Raw genomic sequence first — 20,250 nt, forward strand, 5'->3', positions numbered from 1 at the left:
AGCCCCAGGCCCTTTAAAATGCCTCCAGAGCCCCGCTGCTGGAGCCCTGGGGTAGCGGCTGCCGGGCTCCGGTGGCTATTTAAAGGGCCCAGGGCTCCCCTGCTTCTACTGCCCCAGCCCTTTAAATAGCAAGAATGCAGCTTCTGCCCTGGCCCTTATGCGGTTTGCCTGTGTGCAGCAATAGTCTCCCCGCCCCGCACGGCACAGTGGCGCGGATACGTTAGCCTGACTGGGACAAGGAGCACAGTAGCTCTGCCAAGGAACCTGTGTAAGCAGATTGCCCAGCTTCTCCATGAGACCTTCGATGAGATCACTGAGGCCAATTACCGCGATGTGAGACAGCACATCCACGCCCTATTCCGCATCTAGGCATGCACACAGCCCTAACCCTTCTTTCTGCAACCCTCCTCACCCCAACAGCCCACACCCAACAAATCTCTTCACAAAATCAAAGCCGCTTACCGGGCGCCTCCTCTGCTATTTCCTCTTCCCCAAGCACTGGATGCTGCCACTGGCTACCTTCCTCCTGGCTTGAAAACAGCTCCTGGCTGCATGCATCTAGGGATGGCGAGTCGTCCTCTGGCTCTGGGCACCCCTCCTCCTCAGCACCCTCGCTCCCACTTTCCTCCTCATCCTGGCTCATTGCACTCTGGACTGGAACGGCCTCTGAAGTGTCCATGGTGCTTTTCGGAATGGAAGTGGGGTCGCCCCCAAGTATCGCGACCAGCTCTTTGTAGAACTGGCAGGTCGTGGGGGAGCACCGGAGCGGCGGTTTGCCTCCTGCACCTTGTGGTAGGCGTTCCGCAGCTCCTTCACTTTAACCCTGCACTGCACTGCGTCCCGGTCATGGCCCCTTTCGGTCATGGCCCTTGATATCTGCCCATAGGTAACGTAATTCCTGTGGCTGGAGCACAGCTGGGACTGGACAGCCTCCTCTCCCCAAACGCTGATGAGGTCCAGCACCTCGGCATCGCTCCATGCCAGGAATCGCCTGCCGGGTGGAGACATGGTCACCTGGAAAGATTTGCTGAGAGCACTCCACGGAAGGGGACTTTCAAATTTCCCAGAGCTGGTTGGTCACCTGAGGCCAGGGCAGTAGAGTTCAAAGTGATGACCAGAGTGGCTAGAACAGGCATTGTGGGACGTCTCCCGGAGGTCAGTCAGAGCACAGTAATAGACCAGGGCGTCCACACTGGCATCGCAGTGCTCCAGCCCGGGTGCAGCAAGCTCTATGCCTCTTGGGCAGGTGGATTCCCAGGGCGCTCCAGCCGCGGGGTGCGAGCGCGCTACGTGCCTTGCCAGTGTGGACACCTCAGGCGTTATGGCGCCCGGGGACGATTTAATGAGCTCCAACTTGCTAGTGTAGACAAGACCTAGATCCTCTCCAGAGGAAAACTCACCAGGCTGCAGCATCCATAAAACAGGCATAGGAGGAGGCGGATGGGTGGATATTAAGACCCGGGGTGCTCCAAATTTTCAGGTGCCCCGCCCTATACAGCTGAATAGTCTGTGTGTGCCCAAGGACGGCCCTGAGTTTGTGAGTGTGTCTGTTTAGCTGTGTGAATGTCTCACTGCAGTTGGTTTTCTAATTGTGTATCTGTTTTCTGTCTCAGTGTAGCTGTGTGTGTCTGACCAGTTGTCTGTCTGTCTGGTTGCGTGTGTGTTTGTTTCAGGATAGGTGTGTGTGTGCAGTGTTTTCCCCAAGTTTTGAAACTAGGGGGGTTTGAATTTACAAAGGGCAGAGGGGGAGGGGAGGGTGGAAAATGACTAGCTGACCACTAGCATGGAGGGGAAGCAGGAGGGGAGAGTTCAGGGGGGCGGAGTTTGGCCGTTTTATTTGTTTTTCATCTGTCTCCATACAGCTGTCTGTGTGTCTGACGAGCTGAGTGTACCAGTGTCGCTGACTTTTTTCCCTGTCTTCTCCATTCTGCTCCCTCCCTATAACACCCTGAGTCCCCCCTCCACCCTGACAGTTTTTCTCTCTTTTCAGCGAGCACTTCTCTTTCCTCTGCATTCTGCTGCCTCCTCTCCAGACACCGCCCTTGAACCTCACACCTCCTACAGGAGCATCCCCGTTCCATAGACAGCCCTCACCCAGCACAGGATGGACCCCTTGGCTCTGCTCCTCTACCTGTGCACAGGTAAGTGCCAGCCAGAGGGCCTGGGAAACGCTGGGCTCCTCCACATGGGTGCCCAGCGAGTACCCCTCTGGCAGGGGGATGGGAGCAGCTGGACGGTCGGGACTCCTGGGTCCTATCCCTGGCTGGCTCTGGGAGAGGAGTGGGGTCGGTGGGTTACAGCAGGAGGCCTGTGCATCAGGACTCCTGGGTTCTCTCCTCAGCTCTGGGAAGGGAATGGGGCTCTCGTGACTTGTGTGGGGGAGGGCTGGTAATCAGGACTCCTGGGTTCACTTCCCTCTCTGTTCTGTTCCCCCCAGACTCTCTGGGATGGGAGTGGGTCACAGGTGCGACTCCCTTTCTCTGTGGGACGTGTGTGCTCGGTAGGATGTGGGGGGTGTGGGGGAGGCAGGTTTGGGGAGAGTCCAGCAGGTCTGTAGTGGATGCAGTGTTTGCAATGGCTCAGTCCTTGTGTAAAACCACAGTCGCTTCCCCCCGCTTCAAGGTCACATCTCTGCTGTCTGTGAGGCCTGGACCCATCAGGGAATGGAGGGGGGCAGACTTTGGGGTGGCTGAGGATGAGGGGGATGGGTTGGGAAGTGGGGAAAGACTGGGAGATGGGGCTTGAAAAGGGAGGAAGGGAAGAATGGGAGAGGCCACCTCAGCTCCTCCCCCACCCTCAGCTCCTTTGCCCCCAGACCCCACCCACCCAGCCCCAATTTGCCCCGTATCTGCTCCTCCTATAGCGCTGGAGGGCCTTTACCACCTCCCAGGCCTGGAGGGGGCAACTCCAAGGGGATTCTCCTTCCCAGGCCTGGCCTTGCAGGGAGGGTGAGGGCAGAAGGGAGGAGAGCTCTGCATTAGGGATTCACTTTTGCCACTGATTGGCTGTTTGATGTTTCTTGTGTGACAAGAGTTTGGTGGGTCTCAGCTGTGGCTCCCATGGCACAAGCTTGCCAGGCCACCCTGCACTAATTGACAGACTCGGCAGAGACCAAGATCTGCCTGGGCCAAGTTGCTACCGGTGCAATGCTGTGGCCAATCCTTGGATACATAAGCAGGGGAATCTCGGGAAGGACTAGAGAGGTTATTTTCCCTCTGTATTTGGTCCTGGTGCGACCACTGCTGGACTCCTGTGGCCAGTTCTGGAGCCCACACTTCAAGAAGGATGTTGATAAATTCGAGAGGGTTCAGAGAACAGCCATGAGAATGACTGAAACATTAGAAAACCTGCCCGATAGACTCAAGGAGCTCAATCTATCACTATTTAGATTAACGAAGTGAAGACTAAGGAGTGCTTATCTCCGTCTCTAAATACCTACCTGGGGAAAAATGTTTGATGATGGACAGTGTAGCCCAGCGGTTCTCAACTAGGGGTCCACGGCCCACAGGGCGTCCGCGAGCCCTTTCAAGGAGGCTGCTGGGCCCTGCGGCAGAAGCCCCAATCCCCGGTGCCCCACTGTGGGGCTGAAGCTGGGGGAGGCGCGATCCCTCCCCAGTCCCCGCCGCCTGGCCAGGTCAGAGGCGGGAAGCCAGAGCCCGGCAATGTGGGATAACTGCTGCTCTGGCTGGTGCATGGAGCAGGCAGCAGCAGCTGTCCTGCCTCTCCTGCTGGTGCCCTAGATTGAAGCTCCCAGCCTCCTCTGCTCCCGCAGTGGCAGCCGGTAAGAGCCCCCCAGCTCCGTGGCTGGCGGACCCCTCCGGGAACAGGGACCACAGGGGAGTCCTCCCAGCACAGTCCCTAATACCCCTCTCCTTACACCCTGAGCTATGTCCTCCCTGAATCCTGAGCTACCCCCCCTGCCCACACACAGCCCCAGCTACCCCCTCCCTTCACCCTGAGCTACCCACCCCCCTGCCCACATACGGACCCTACTTACCCTCTCCCTGCACCCTAAGCTGTTTTCAAACTTTTTGAGCTAAGCCCCCCAGCTTTGAGTTGTAATTTTTGGTTGCCCCCCCAACCCAGACAGACTGGGTGGCCTGCTGAGGTGAGTCAGAAGGTGGAGGTAGCACTCCCTTCCTGGAAACTGCTATGTGGGGCTTGAACCCCACTGTCCCCTGACCCCCCCAAATAGAAGTCAAACTACACCTATGCCCAAACTACACCTCTGTCCCCCTGGGCCCTGCAATTTTTATAGCATGTCGAGGGGGGCCTCAGAGAGAAAAAGGCTGAGAACCCCTGGTCTAGCAGACAAAGGACTAACACAATCCAATGCCTTGGAAGTTGAAGCTCGACAAATTCAGACTGGAAATAAGGCGTAACATTTTTAACAGCGAGAGTAATTAACCACTGCAACAATTTACCAAGGTTTGTGGTGGATTCCCTTGTTGGGATATAATATGTAAGATGATATATGCTATGGGGCCGAGTGTGGCTGTTGTGTGTTTGAAACCGGAGTGCATGTCCTGCATTTTGGCAACCAAAGCAAGAACTTAAAGGACAAGCTGTCAAAACCTATTTGTAACAAACAACTTTGTTATGTCCTTGGAAAAAATGAAGAATCAGCAGATAAGGAAATAACACCAGTGGAACTGCTATAAAAATGTATAAATGCCTTGGATTGTGTCAGCCTGCCCAAAATTGTCGCTTTAAAACAAAGGGTAAAGGCCCAAAACAACAAAAACAAAAATCTAATAATGTCACAAAGTAAATTATAAATAAAAGCTTCACACATCTGCAATTTATAGTCTTTCAATAATCCAAAGCCCAGTTTATGTATGGTGTGGTACTTGTAAACTCCCCGCACCTTGTAACTAAACTAAACCCCAACTAAACATCAAAATGTCTAACTACTGGGCTATGGTGTAGTATGTTTGGGGTATAAATGTAAAGTAAATAAGATCCATTTTGTAAAGCATAAAAAGTATTTATATATAGCAACACTGTGTCCAGTATCTGCCTGCTCCCCCATCCCGTAAAAAGGCCCCTGCTGAGGGTCTAACACCCTGAACTGGAAATTTTAAATCAAGACTGGATCTTTCCCTAAATGTTCCAGTCTGGTTCAAACAGGCATTCATTCAGAGACGTTCTCTGGCTTGTGTTACATAGGAGGTCAGACTAGATGCTCAAAGCAGTTCCTTCTGGAGTTATGGTCTGTAATTCTATGAAGGCTGCTCTGCCCCTGCTACCCTACAGAAAGTGTTCCCCGCCTCCTCTTATGAATCTGGGTCAGCAAGAGATAAATCAAGGGCTTCATTCACCTGTGCTAAATCCGTTCATGATGGTTAGTCTTCACTTGGGAGTTTCTGCTGCTATGCAAATGAATGCAGGGTACGATGCACGTAAAATGGCCCTTAAGGACTAGAGAAAAGGGAAGCTTGAAGGATCTGGGAGTCAGGACTCCTGGGCTCTATCCCCAGCTCTGAGAGGGATGTGGAGTCTAGTGCTCAGTCTCAGAAAGGTTTTGGAGTGAATTTGCTGAGGCTACAGCTAATGACAAGAGTTTACAGAGGGTATTCGAGGCTATTAACGTCAGATGGCCAAGACATTACATATCAAGACGTTCCAAGATGACATGCTCACAAGAGGACATGAAGGACCCTTGGACATGGGGAAATGTAAGTGCAGAGCCGGAGAGATATGGTACTGGCCACAAATGAACAATGATAGAGAAAAATTGTTAAAATGTGTGAAACAGGCCCCCAGTGCCAACCTAAACAGAGTAAAAGAGGCTATGTTGATAAGCGATGACCAGTTCAGGGCGTGGTCTAAAGTTGGTGTGGATCTATTTGCATACACAGGTGAAGACTATGTTTTGACACTGGATTATAATTCTCATTCACTGAAGGTTGTTTATTAGAAAATACCACATCAAAACACGTTACAATGCACATGAAATCCATATTTTGCTGGCATGGAATCCCTGAAATTATTTGGCTCTGGGATGCAGCCACTTCTGGGGTGGGGCATAGGAGCTGTTTGTACAGTGATTCGCTCACCCGGCACTGAGATGTGGCCATTTGTTGGGTCTCTTTGGGAGGGCATTGGGGTATGTATGACTCTCCCTCTCTGTGCAGCATGTGTGCTTGGTAGGATGTGGGCCAGGGATGGGGTTGGTGGACAGGAAGTGGACGTGGTTGGCACGGACCTGCTATAAGGTTACCAGAGGTTCCTCCTCCTTCCAAGTCATGTCAGCTCTGTCTGTGAGGCTGGGACCTCGCAGGGCATGGGGGAGGGCAGACTTTGTGGTGGTTGAGAATAAGGATGACAGACTTGGGGTTTTGAGGCACACTGGGAGACGAGGCCTAAGAAGGGGAAATTGGGGGAGCCTGCCCCCGCTCTCCCAGCACCCCCTTTTGTCCAGCCAGCCCCACAATTTTCCAACCCCACCCACCAGCCCCACAATTCTGCACCCAACCTTGCCCCACATTTGCTCCTCCTGCAAATCTGGAGGGTCTTTACCGCCTCCAAGCCTAAAGGGGGCAGCTCCAAGCAGCGGACTCTGTTTCCCAGGTCTGGGTTTGCAGGGATGGAGTAGGCAGGGGCAAGGGGGAGGAGAGCAGAGCCACCCTGACAGATTATTACACTCCCTACTTCTCTCCCACAATTACTCTTGGCCTTGCTTGCCCAGTGCAGAAGCCCTGATTGGCTGCCTTTCTCCAGGAGGTGGGGGATGTGGGGAAAGACAGCCATTCAAGGAGGGGTTTCCCCACTCATCCACTTCTCCCAGCCAGTCCCATCGGGGGAGCTTTGCATCAGGGGAGTTAGCTACCCTGTGTGTTTGGGGTTCAGTGTAGCCAGCCACTAGCTGTTTGGTGTTTTGTGTGTGACATGAGTTTGGAGGGTCTCAGCTCTGGCTCCTGCGACACAAACTTACCAATGCAACGCTGTGACCAAAAGGGCTAATGCGTTCTCTGTGTGCATGAACAGGGGACCCTCGAGCAGGAGCAGAGCGGTTTTTTACTTCTGTACATGGCCTTGGGGTGACTGCTGCTGGAATAGTGTATCCAGTTCAGGTGCCTTTCAGGTAGAAGTCACAAAGGATGTTGATAAATTGGAGAGGGGTCAGAGAAGTGCCATGAGACTAACGAAAGGATTGGAAAACCTGCCTCATAGTGATAGACTCAAGGAGATCAGTCTAGTTAAGGAAGGTTAAGGGCTGATTTAATCCCAGTCTGAGTAGCTATGAGGAGGACAAATATTTAATACTGGTCTCTTTACTCTAGCAGATAAAGGTCTAACATGATCAAATGGCTGAAAGTTGACACTAGACAAACTAAGGCCATGTCTACAATAGCGATCTTACAGAAGCACAGCTGTATCGATGCAGCTGTGCCAATGTAAGATCACTTGTGTAGCCACTCTATGCTGACGGGCAAGAGCTCTCCGGTCAAAATAATTAAACAATCCCAACAAGTGGGAGTAGCTATATCAGTGGGAGATGCTCTTCTGCCACCATCGCATTCTGCACATTACCACTGATGCAGGCGAAACTTATGTCGCTCAGGGGTGTGGTTTTTTCATAAGTTTTGAAGACATAAGTGGTAGTGTAGACATGGCCTATGAAAATAAAGCTGACATTTTTAACAGCAAGTGTTATTCACCATTGGAACAATTTGCAAAGAGTTGTGGTGGATTTTTCATCACTGGACATTTTAAATCAAGACTGGACATTTTTCTGGAAGATCTGCTCTGGTTCAATCAGGAATAAATGCAGGGGAAGTTCTCTGGCTTGTGTTATGCAGGAGGTCAGACTAGATGATCACAATGGTCCCTTCTGGATGTAGCCTTTTATTTTATTTAAAGTACATTTTATATTGTGGTGTGACACCATCTTGGGTTCGGCTCTGGTGGCTACAGTTTCAAGCTTAACAGAGTGAAAGTCACCTCTGTTACTTGCTTCAAACTGAGAGCCTCTAGGAACACATAGAGACCAAAGGTAATGACCATCTATAATTCACCAGTACAAGGTCTAGTCTATTTTTAAGTTTTATTAAAGTTAGTTATGATTACCCACGCATATAGAAATTCTATACAGACCTATGCACAATTTAAAAATATAGTTATACTCACATCCTTGACAATAGTGTTAGGGTCTGATGGGTCTCTCATGGCTTGATCATCAGTAGAGGGATGGTTCCTGCTGGAGTCTCCCAGAGGGAGCTCAGTTTTCTCATTCTGGGCATCCCCTTTTTATACTGTGATTCTGTCTACACCTACATTCTGCGTGTGTCCATAAAAGTGTCCACCCTCTTTTCCCTTATTGGTCTGTCTCCCCTGGAAACTTAATGAACCCCAATTTTCTATAGGCTAGGTAAGTTCCCTTTATTCTCATTAGCATTAGCGCACAAGCTGTATCCCATGGTTAAGACACATGTCTGAGACAGATGCGCCTTTATGGTATTTTTATGATCTAATATTAATCTTCTGGGTAATTTTGCACAATACTGTCACTTGGTGCCTCTTTTCCCATAATCTTATGGCACTGGATTATTTTTCAGTCACTTATGTCATCATTTCTTGTCTCCAAGGCCTAAACTAGATAAACTAAAGTCTTTCAGGCTTTAACCTACAGGTTCTTACATTTCAGCTTGTCTTAGTCATCACTAGTACTTGGTTCGGTATTTAGAGGAATTATACTTTTATAATCCTACAAATTAACTCTAGTTAATGAATATATCTATGATATAACATAATCACAATGTCGTACAATAAATGAATAATAACTAAAACCACTGGCTACATGGCCATTAGTCTATCAATCTATGAAGACTGATCTGTCCCTTCTGTCCCTACAGGAAGTACATCCGCTATGGATCAGCATCAGGAAAGCGGATGGAGATAAATCTAGGACTTCCTTCGCCAGCGCTGAATCCACTCATGATTAGGCCCTGCCAAATTCACCGTCATGAAAAACATATCACAGACTGTGAAATCTGGTCTTTTATGTGCTTTTACCTAATCCTATACAGATTTCACAGGGGAGACCAGTATTTCTCAAACTGGGGGTCCTGACCCAAAAGGGTGTTGCAGGGGAGTCACAGGGTTATTTTAGGGGGGTCACAGTAGTGCCACCCTTACTTCTGTGCTGCCTTCAGAGCTGGGCGGCCAGAGAGGAATGGCTGTTGGCCAAGCACCCAGCTATGAAGGCAGTGCCCCGCCGGCAGCAGAGCAGGAGTAAGGGTACAGTGCCATAGCCCTCCCCCAATAACCTTTTGATCCCCCACTCCCACGGCTCCTTTTGCGTGAGGACCCCTCCAATTACAACACTGTGAAATTTCAGATTTAAAGAACTGAAATCATGAGATTTATGGTTTTTAAAATCCTGTGACCATGAAATTGACCAAAATGGACTCTGAATTTGGTAGCGCTCTACTAATGAAATTTATATTTAAATGGGAGTGTCTGGCACTATGCAATGAATGTGGGGAATGATTTGCATAAAATAGCCCTTGAGGGCTAGACAGCCGGGAGCAGGTGGTGAGGAGCTGGGAGTCAGGAGGCCTGCGTTCTATCCCTGGCTTTGGGAGAGGAGTGGGATTTGGTGGGTTAGAGTAGCGGGCTAGAATTCAGTCCCATAGCCAGAAAGCCCCAGGCACTGGCCTGGTCTCCATCGGGGAAGCTGTAACTGGAGACTGTTTAACCCCTGCAGTGCTGGCCCCGAGCCATGGATTCAGCGTGGACGTGGAGGGACCCATCACCTTCCAGGAGGCAGCTGAGGGGTTTGGGCAGAGCGTGGTGCAGTTCGGGAATGCCAGTGCCGGGGGGTAAGGGCTGGACATGGGACCCCACGTGACTTGTGCCCAACACTGAGGGGCATGTCCGGCTGGGCTGCCTCCCCTGGGCCTCAGTCCCCTGGGTGTGTGGGGCATCCCCTGACCCCCCCATACCTTTTCCCTGCAGGCTGATTGTTGGGGGCCTGCTGCAGACAGGAAACGTGAACGAAACCGGCAAAGTCTACAAGTGCAACCCTGGATCCGGACGCTGCCAGGAGATCCCCATCCAGAGTAGGGGCACCCTGTGTTGTGGGGTGCAGCAATAGGATTGGGGTGGGAGCCAGGACTCTTGGGTTCTGTCACCAGCTCTGAGAGGGAAGGGGGGTCTAGTGGGTTAAAGCGGGGGAAAAGGGGGGCTGGGAGCTAGGACTCCTGGTTTCTATACCAAATGTGGGGGGGTCTAGTGGTTAGAGCTGAGAGTCAGGAATTCTCAGTTCTTTCCTCCGTTCTGGGACAGGAATGGAGTTTATTTGCTCAGCCTGGTGTGCATCTCTCCCCTGTCAGGGTCCCTAGATGCCATGAACATGTCCCTCAGTTTGTCTCTGGCTGTCCAAGGCTCCCAGTTCCTGGTAGGTAGCACACCTAGGGGAAATGGGTGGTGGGAGTGGGGTCCGACATTTTCTCCCTCATCATTCCAGGGGACAGGTTCCCTCCCCCCCCCCGAAACCCCACTACTCATGGATGGTAGTAACTGGGCGGTGTCAGCATGACTGCAGCAACGGTGCAGAGGTGACAACTGGGTGACGTCCCCATGACTACATGATAACTGTGTGAGGGCTGTTGGTAATTGCTGTAACTGGAGGGGTGGTACAACGATGCAGTGGGGAATGGTGGTAGCCAGGTATCCTCACTTTGGCTACAGTGATCGTGAGGTGATGTTATGAGGGATGGAGGCAACTGGCTGATGTTGCCATGGTGACAGTGACTGTGTGCTGAGGTATCAGGAAACGTTGTAACCGGGTTTCTGTCATGGCGACAGTGACTGTACGTGGACATAGCAGGGAGCATGGCAAGTGGTTGACATTGCCATGGCAACAGTGACTGGACACTGCTATAGCAGGGAGTGTGGTAAGCAGATGATGCCCCCGTGCGTCTCCCCTGTCTCCTCTCAGAGTTAGGTCCCGACGTCCTGTCTGCCCCAAGGGGGTCCCTGCCCTGGCAGGGCCTTTCCCTGCATATCCCGGGGGCGGAGGGGAAGGGATCAGGCCCAGGCTCTCTTCCCCACCCTCACTGCTCTGTTGAGAGGGGAACCTACTGACCCGCTGCCTTTTCGTGCCCCGTGGTGCACCGGGCCTGCGGGGAGAACATGTACGTCAGTCACTGCTGCTTCCCTCTGCAGCAGAGCTTCTGGCAACTCCAGCGCATCCTGGACACCCAGCCAGGTAAGGGGTGACCCGGGGGTGTGTATGGGGAGGACTTACACCCTCGGTTCCCGGGTGGGTACAAGGGCCATGGGGAGGTGGAGGGGAGATGGGTCTAGAGGGTCCCAGGGTCTGGTGTGGGTTGGGATACCAGGCTAGGTGGGCCCATTGGTTTGATTCAGGATGTCAGTAGGAGCTGGGAGTCAGGACTCCTGAGTTCTGTCCCAGCTCTGGGAGGGGGAGGGGTGTATTTTTTGCATCCCAGTGCATGTCATGGTCTACTCTCAGGACACCTCCATGGCAGGGACAGGATGATATTGCGACAGAGGGGCCGAGGGGTCTGATTGGGGTGGCCAGCAGGGGGCGGGGTATCAGGTTAGATGCGCCCATTGGTCTGGTCTAGCTCTTTCTGTTGGGTTTCCCATGTTTGTGGAGTTGAGTCAGGACGTACTTCATTCCTATCCCCCTCAGAGTGCCCCAGACATGTCACAGACATAGCGCTCCTCGTTGACGGCTCGGGCAGCATTGCACCTGTGGACTTTGGAAAAATGAAGGCGTTTCTCGCTGAGATCATGAAGCGTTTCCGCAGCACCGACACGCAGGTAATGGGCAGAAGCTGAACCCTGACTACGTACCCTGCCTCTCACAGTCAGTGCTGACCCCAGTACCCCAGTGCGGCGCTAGCGGGCGCTGTGCTGCAGGGGGAGCAGTAAAGGATTTTGCATCCAAAACCAGGAAAAAATTCCAACAGAACCACTACGTCCCGACTGCCTCAGCCCTTAACTGAGTCTGATGCCTGCTTTTCTTACCCTCCACCCCTGGGGTTGTTTTTCTCTCTTCTCCCCGCCTCCCCTTGCAGTTCGCCCTCATGCAGTACTCCAATAAATATGAATTGCACTTCGACTTCATGGAGTACAGGAGAAGTCATGACCCCGATCACCTAGTCTGGAGGATTGAGCAGCTTCATGGAACGACGTACACGGCCACAGCTATCCGGAAAGTCGTGTAGGTATTGCCTTCCTCCCCATGCTGACTCCACATGGAATGGGCTACAAGGACGTGCAAGCTAAGGGATAGGGACTGTGGGAGGGGACTGGGGTCTAGTAGATTAAAGTGGGGTGGGGATGCTGGGAGCCAGGACTTTGGGGTTCGATTGCCAACTCTGAGCCTCTGTTGTGTTGTGACTTTAAGCAAGTCATGCCCCTGCCCTATGCCTCAGTTTCCCCATCAGTAAAATGGGGACATGACGGTGACCTCCTTGTAAAGGACTTTGAGATCTGCAATGCCAAAGCAGTGGATGAGCATTACGTGTTATTACATACCAATAACCCTCCCATGCATTCCCCACCCCCCTTTTCCAGGCGGCAGCTGTTCACCTCTGGGAGAGGCGCTCGGGATGAGGCCACCAAGGTTCTCATTGTGATCACAGATGGGCAGAAATACAACGACCCGCTTTCTTATTCAGACGCCATCCCCGAGGCTGAGAGAGCTGGGATCATCCGCTATGCCATCGGGGTGAGCCGTGGCTGTGCGGAGAACTAGTAGGGATCTGAGCCCCTGTCCAGGTTCCCACCAGATAAGGGAGAAGAACTGACCCTGGGTTGTAACTGGGTCAACATGTGACGTTATAGGAGAGCTGGAGCTCCTCTGTTGTTCAGATTGAGCCGAGCTTTCTAGTTAAAGGTTGGGTTTTCTGACTGCCCTACGATACACGTGCTGACTCAGATTGTCATAACATTTGGTTTGCCTCATGGGGATGCAGGTTAAGATTAGTGGTCTAAATTTGGGATCATTTGAACAAAGGGTTTCTGAGAAATAGCCCCCCTCCCTTAAACAGCAAAGTCACCCGGTTCTTATAAAGTCTTTTTTGCACCCGCCTTGGGCTCAAACAACAGCTCTGATCCTCCCCAAACTGATCTCAGTCACTTGACGTTTCTCTCTGTTAAACTGCTGAGCCAAAGAGATTGAAATGGGCAGCAGCAGCAAAGCGAAGGGCAAGTTTACACGATACACTTAAGTCGAATTAAGTTACGTCGTCACACAGCCACCGCATTAATTAAATTGGTTTTTCATGTCCACGTTACTCTCCTGTCAGCGGTGCGCATCTTCACCGGGGACTTTTCACTTATTTAACTGTCAGTGCGGGGCGTTGTGAGGCTGAAGCCCCACCGCCTGGGGCCAACAGCTGGAGCCTCAGGCTATGTAAGCCACACAGTGCCTATACGGACACTGCATCAACCTAACTACATTGACGTAAAAACAATGCCTCTTGTGGAAGTGGAGCTATGAAGTTGGTGTAGCGGGTGAGTTTCATGGGTGGGAGCTACATTTTACTGTAGCCACTTACAGAGTTAGGTCGACGTAAGTCCTACATCAACAAACTCAGGTCATAGATTCCCAGGCCAGAAGGGACTTTTGCGATGATCTAGTTTGAGTTGGTGTGTAGCACAGGCCAGAGAACTGACCCCAATAATCCCTGTTGGAACCAGAGCAAATCTTTCAGAAAACCTGCCAGCCTTGAGATAATAATTGCTAGGGATGGAGAATCCACCACGGCCTGTGGTGAGCTGCTCCAAGGGTTAATTCCCCTCATGGTTAAACCTGACACCTTATTTCCAAAAGGAATGGGTGTAAATTCCACTTCCAGCCATTGGATCTTGTTCGACCTATGTCTGCTGTTTACGTCAGGCCCAGCGACGGGGAGGTGTCTGACTCCACCACTGAACCGACTTCACACAACCCACCCGGACTAGTGCGGTGGTCCCATCCCTTCACCCCTTGCCCTGAGGTGTCCCCTGGAGACATTGCAGCACTCACCCCTCACTACGCCCTGGAGATTGAGCCATGCAGGTCCCCAGAATGCTGACAATCCCCATGGCAAGGAGACCCCTGTGCCCTGCTGCTTGGACAACCAACACAACTCAGTGCTGAAATGAGGCAGGGTCCATAACTCCAGGCTCCAGCGGCCCCCCACTCACCGGAGAAGCACATGGCACTGGCTGAGCCGTGCCTCTAGAAGGCCCAGCAGAGCTCGGGGCGGGTGGGTGTTGGTCCAGGGCTCCCGGCTGTGACTGATGCCAATGCCCTGGTCTCCCCTGTACCTCCCTCTACTCTGTGAAGGTCGGCAAGGCCTTCTCCAGTGATACTGCCCAACAGGAGCTCCAGGAGATCGCCTCTGAGCCCACCAACGAGCATGTCTTCCGGGTGGACAATTTCGACACCCTCCAGAGCATCCAGAGCCAGCTGCAGGAGAAGATCTTCACCTGCAAAGGTAACAGAGGTGGGGCAGGGGCCACAGGGGCCCTGGGGCTTGAGAATGGGTTTTCAAGGTTGAGATGGCCGGCATATTGGGCTGCATTAGTAGGAGCATTGGCAGCAGATCGAGGGAACTAATTATTCCCCTCTATTTGGCACTGGTGAGGCCACATCTGGAGTATTGCATCCAATTTTGGGCCCCCCACTACAGAAAGGTCGTGGGCAAATTGGAAAGAGTCCAGCGGAGGTCAACAAAAATGATTAGGGGCACATGATTTATGAGGAGAGGCTGAGGGGACTGGGGTTATTTAATCTGCAGAAGAGAAGAGTGAGGGGGGATTTGATAGCGGCCTTCAACTACCTGAAGCGGATTCCAAAGAGGATGGAGCTCGGCTGTTCTCAGTGGTGGCAGATGACAGAACAAGGACCAATGATCTCAAGTTGCAGTGCGGGAGGTCTAGGTTGGATATTAGGAAACACTCTTTCACTAGGAGGGAGGTGAAGCACTGGAATGGGTTACCTAGGGAGGTGGTGTAATCTCCATGCTTAGAGGTTTGTAAGGCCCGGCTTGACAAATCCCTGGCTGGGATGATTTAGTTAGGTATTGGTCCTGCTTTGAGCAGGGCGTTGGACTAGATGACCTCCTGAGGTCTCTTCCAACCCTAATCTTCTATGATTCTGTGGCACGGGGAGCTGCTGGGAATCCAGAGCTAGGAGTGGTGAGAGCCTATGAGTAGTGCGATGGGATATACCTATACGTGAGCAGTGGGAAGCTTAGTTTCATCAACATACCCAGAACCTCTGGGGACATGAATGATGCTTCCCTCGGTAAGAACAAACCCAAAGATTTCCCCTTCCCTATTTAAACAGCCCCTGCTCCTCACCCCAGAGGTGGCTGCCTCTTCGTTCTGGGAAAGGGATCTCTGTGTAGCACTGTTTATGACACCCTGACACCCCAATATTCACCACTGTCATGTAATTAGGATATTTTTTGTACAAAGTATGTCTTGTGAGGGATTATTCTAAAAGTCTTGGTCTGCTAAACATTAATCTCATTGGATTGTATGTGTTATCGGTCTATGTGAAGTTATGAAGTTCGGCTACATATGTGCTACTGAAACATGTGGCGAGGTTCACAACACCCACAAGCAGCCTTTCAGGTACAACAGTAAGAAGGCCAAAGGGTTTTAATGGCTTATTGAGGAAATGCATATAAGCACATGGATTACCCCAGGAACTGGGTACAATACAAACCTCTCAGAGATAGCACTACACAATGGGAACTGTTTGTCCCAGGTCACAGAAAAAGAGCTTTCCAGCGAGTGGGAAGAAGATATAAAAAGTGGACAATGATATCATGGGGGACATCACTCTCCCTACAACATTACACCTGGAAATATCTGAGGGGCAAGGACTGAACTGTGGGAAGTGCTGGTCCCAGGCTAGAGGGATTGGCTAGTGGTTAGAGTTGGGAGTCAGGAATTCTCGGCTCTATCCTCCACTCTGGGACAGGAATGGAGTTTATTTGCTCAGCCTGATGTGCATCTCTCCCCTGTCAGGACCCCCTGATGCCATGAACATGTCCCTTGGTTTCTCTCTGGCTGCCCAAGGCTCCCAGTTCCTGGTAGGTACCACACCCAGGGGAGATGGGTGCTGGGACTGGGGTCTGACATTTTCTCCCTCATCATTCCAGGGGAAAGCTCCCTCCCCAAACCCCAATACTCATGGATGTTAGTAACTGGGCGGTGTCAGTGTGGCTGGAGGAATGGTGCAGAGGTGACAACTGGGTGACGTCCCCATGACTACATGATAACTGTGTGAGGGCTGTTGGTAATTCCTGTAACTGGGGTGGTACAACGATGCAGTGGGGAATGGTGGTAGCCAGGTATCCTCACTTTGGCTAAAGTGATCGTGAGGTGGTGATGTGAGGGATGGAGGCAACTGGCTGATGTTGCCATGGTGACAGTGACTGTGTGCTGAGGTAGCAGGAAATCTTGTAACTGGGTTGCCGCCATGGCGATAGTGACTGTGCATGGACATAGCAGGGAGCACGACAAGCCATGGCAACAGTGATTGGACACTGCCATAGCAGGGAGTGTGGTAAGCAGATGATGCGCCTGTGTGTCTCTCCTGTCTCCTCTCAGAGTTAAGTGCTGGGACCTGGGGTGCCGACGTCCTGTCTGCCCCATGGGGGTCCCTGCCCTGGCAGGGCCTTTCCCTGCATATACATGGGAGGGGGAAGGGATCAGGCCCCAGGCTCTCTTCCCCACCCTCACTGCTCTGTTGAGAGGGGAACCTACTGACCCGCTGCCTTTTCGTGACCCGTGGTGCACCGGGCCTGTGGGGAGAACATGTACGTCAGTCACTGCTGCTTCCCTCTGCAGCAGATCTTCTGGCAACTCCAGCGCATCCTGGACACCCAGCCAGGTAAGCGGTGACCCGGGGGTGTGTATGGGGAGGACTTACACCCTGGGTTCCTGGTACAAGGGCTGTGGGGAGGTGGAGGGGAGATGGGTCTAGAGGGGCCCAGGGTCTGATGTGGGTTGGGATACCAGGCTAGGTGGGCCCATTGGTTTGATTCAGGATGTCAGTAGGAGCTGGGAGTCAGGACTCCTGAGTTCTGTCCCAGCTCTGGGAGGGGGAAGGGTGTATTTTTTTCATGCCAGTGCATGTCATGGTCTACTCTCAGGACCCCTTCATGGCAGGGACGGGATGATATTGCAACAGAGGGGCCGAAGGGGTCTGATCGGGGTGGCCAGCAGGGGGCGGGATATCAGCTTAGATGCGCCCATTGGTCTGGTCTAGCTCTTTCTGTTGGGTTTCCCATGTTTGTGGAGTTGAGTCAGGACGTACTTCATTCCTATCCCCCTCAGAGTGCCCCAGACATGTCACAGACATAGCGCTCCTCGTTGACGGCTCGGGCAGCATAGCACCTGTGGACTTTGGAAAAATGAAGGCGTTTCTCGCTGAGATCATGAAGCGTTTCCGCAGCACCGACACGCAGGTAATGGGCAGAAGCTGAACCCTGACTACGTACCCTGCCTCTCACAGTCAGTGCTGACCCCAGTACCCCAGTGCGGCGCTAGGGGGCGCTGTGCTGCAGGGGGAGCAGTAAAGGATTTTGCATCCAAAACCAGGAAAAAATTCCAACAGAACCACTACGTCCCGACTGCCTCAGCCCTTAACTGAGTCTGATGCCTGCTTTTCTTACCCTCCACCCCTGGGGTTGTTTTTCTCTCTTCTCCCCGCCTCCCCTTGCAGTTCGTCCTCATGCAGTACTCCAATAAATTTCAATTGCACTTCGACTTCATGGAGTACAGGAGAAGTCATGACCCCGATCACCTAGTCTGGAGGATTGAGCAGCTTCATGGAACGACGTACACGGCCACAGCCATCCGGAAAGTCGTGTAGGTATTCCTTCCTCCCCGTGCTGACTCCACAGGGAATGGGCTACAAGGACATGCAAGCTAAGGGATAGGGACTCAGGACTCCTGGGTTCTCTCCCCAGCTGTGGGAGGGGACTGGGGACTAGTAGATTAAAGTGGGGTGGGGATGCTGGGAGCCAGGACTTTGGGGTTCGATTGCCAACTCTGAGCATCTGTTGTGTTGTGACTTTAAGCAAGTCACACTCCTGCCCTATGCCTCAGTTTCCCCATCAGTAAAATGGGGACATGACGGTGACCTCCTTTTAAAGGACTTTGAGATCTGCAATGCCAAAGCAGTGGATGAGCGTTACGCGTTATTACATACCAATAACCCTCCCATGCATTCCCCACCCCCCTTTTCCAGGTGGGAGCTATTCACCTCTGGGAGAGGCACTCGGGATGAGGCCACCAAGGTTCTCATTGTGATCACAGATGGGAATAAATACGGAGACCCGCTTTCTTATTCAGACACCATCCCCGAGGCTGAGAGAGCTGGAATCATCCGCTACGCCATTGGGGTGAGCCGTGGCTGTGCAGAGAACTAGTAGGGATCTGAGCCCCTGTCCAGTTTCCCACCAGATAAGGGAGAAGAACTGACCCTGGGTTGTAACTGGGTCAATGTGTGACATTATAGGAGACCTGGAGCCTCCCTGTTGTTCAGGTTGAGCAGAGTTTTCTAGTTAAAGGTTGGGTTTTCTGACTGCCCTACGATAAACATGCTGACTCAGATTGTCATAACATTTGGTTTGCCTCATGGGGATGCAGGTTAAGATCAATGGTCTAAATTTGGGATCATTTGAACAAAGGGTTTCTGAGATATAGCCCCCCTCCCTTAAACAGCAAAGTCACCCGGTTCTTATAAAGTCTTTTTTGCACCCGCCTTGGGCTCAAACAACAGCTCTGATCCTCCCCAAACTGATCTCAGTCACTTGACGATTCTCTCTGTTAAACTGCTGAGCAAAAGAGATTGAAATGGGCAGCAGCAGCAAAGCGAAGAGCAAGTTTACACGATACACTCAAGTCGAATTAAGTTACGTTGTCACACAGCCACCGCAGTAATTAAATCGGTTTTTTCGTATCCACATTAGTCTCCTGTCGGCGGTGCGCATCTTCACCGGGGACTTTTCACTTATTTAACTGTCAGTGCGGGGCGTTGTGAGGCTGAAGCCCCACCGCCTGGGGCCAACAGCTGGAGCCTCAGGCTATGTAAGCCACACAGTGCCTTTATGGACACTGCATCAACCTAACTACATTGACCTAAAAACAATGCTTCTTGTGGAAGTGGAGCTATGAAGTTGGTGTAGCGGGCGAGTTTCATGGGTGGGAGCTACATTTTACTGTAGCCACTTACAGAGTTAGGTCGACGTAAGTCCTACATCAACAAACTCAGGTCATAGATTCCCAGGCCAGAAGGGACTTTTGCGATGATCTAGTTTGAGCTGCTGTGTAGCACAGGCCAGAGAACTGACCCCAATAATCCCTGTTGGAACCAGAGCAAATCCTTTAGAAAACCTGCCAGCCTTGAGATAATAATTGCTAGGGATGGAGAATCCACCACGGCCTGTGGTGAGCTGCTCCAAGGGTTAATTCTCCTCATGGTTAAACCTGACACCTTATTTCCAAAAGGAATGGGTGTAAATTCCACTTCCAGCCATTGGATCTTGTTCGACCTTTGTCTGCTGTTTACGTCAGGCCCAGCGACGGGGAGGTGTCTGACTCCACCACTGAACCGGCTGCACACAACCCACCCGGACTAGTGCGGTGGTCCCAGCCCTTCACCCCTTGCCCTGAGGTGTCCCCCGGAGACATTGCAGCACTCACCCCTCACTACGCCCTGGAGATTGAGCCATGCAGGTCCCCAGAGTGCTGACAGTCCCCATGGCAAGGAGACCCCTGTGCCCTGCTGCTGGGACAACAGACACAACTCAGTGCTGAAATGAGGCAGGGTCTATAACTCCAGGCTCCAGCGGCCCCCCACTCACCGGAGGAGCACATGGCGCTGGCTGAGCCGTGCCTCTAGAAGGCCCAGCATAGCTCGGGGCGGTTGGGTGTTGGTTCATGGCTTCAGGCTGTGACTGATGCCAATGCCCTGGTCTCCCCTGTACCTCCCTCTACTCCGTGAAGGTCGGCGAGGCCTTCTCCAGTGATACTACCCAACAGGAGCTCCAGGAGATCGCCTCTGAGCCCACCAACGAGCATGTCTTCCGGGTGGACAATTTCGACACCCTCCAGAGCATCCAGAGCCAGCTGCAGGAGAAGATCTTCACCTGCAAAGGTAACAGAGGTGGGACAGGGGCCACAGGGGCCCTGGGGCTTGAGAATGGGTTTTCAAGGTCAAGATGGCCGGCATATTGGGCTGCATTAGTAGGAGCA

At 52.2% G+C, this 20,250-nt stretch overlaps 1 pseudogene across 1 annotated transcript in view; it reads left to right on the forward strand.

Moving 5' to 3' along the window:
* The first annotated feature begins 2,041 nt into the window (after nucleotides 1–2,041).
* The window catches only part of LOC311522572 (integrin alpha-D-like), a 33,108-nt pseudogene continuing 14,899 nt past the window's right edge, over nucleotides 2,042–20,250 (forward strand). The window contains exons 1-9 of the transcript XR_014714695.1: nucleotides 2,042–2,141; nucleotides 9,713–9,827; nucleotides 9,964–10,067; nucleotides 10,341–10,405; nucleotides 11,176–11,218; nucleotides 11,669–11,799; nucleotides 12,057–12,202; nucleotides 12,559–12,712; nucleotides 14,318–14,468. The product of XR_014714695.1 is annotated as an integrin alpha-D-like (transcript). The remainder of the gene's footprint in view (nucleotides 2,142–9,712; nucleotides 9,828–9,963; nucleotides 10,068–10,340; nucleotides 10,406–11,175; nucleotides 11,219–11,668; nucleotides 11,800–12,056; nucleotides 12,203–12,558; nucleotides 12,713–14,317; nucleotides 14,469–20,250) is intronic.

Source organism: Lepidochelys olivacea (assembly GCF_965140295.1).
Source record: "Lepidochelys olivacea isolate rLepOli2 genome assembly, chromosome: 6".
Classification (NCBI taxonomy): domain Eukaryota; kingdom Metazoa; phylum Chordata; order Testudines; family Cheloniidae; genus Lepidochelys; species Lepidochelys olivacea.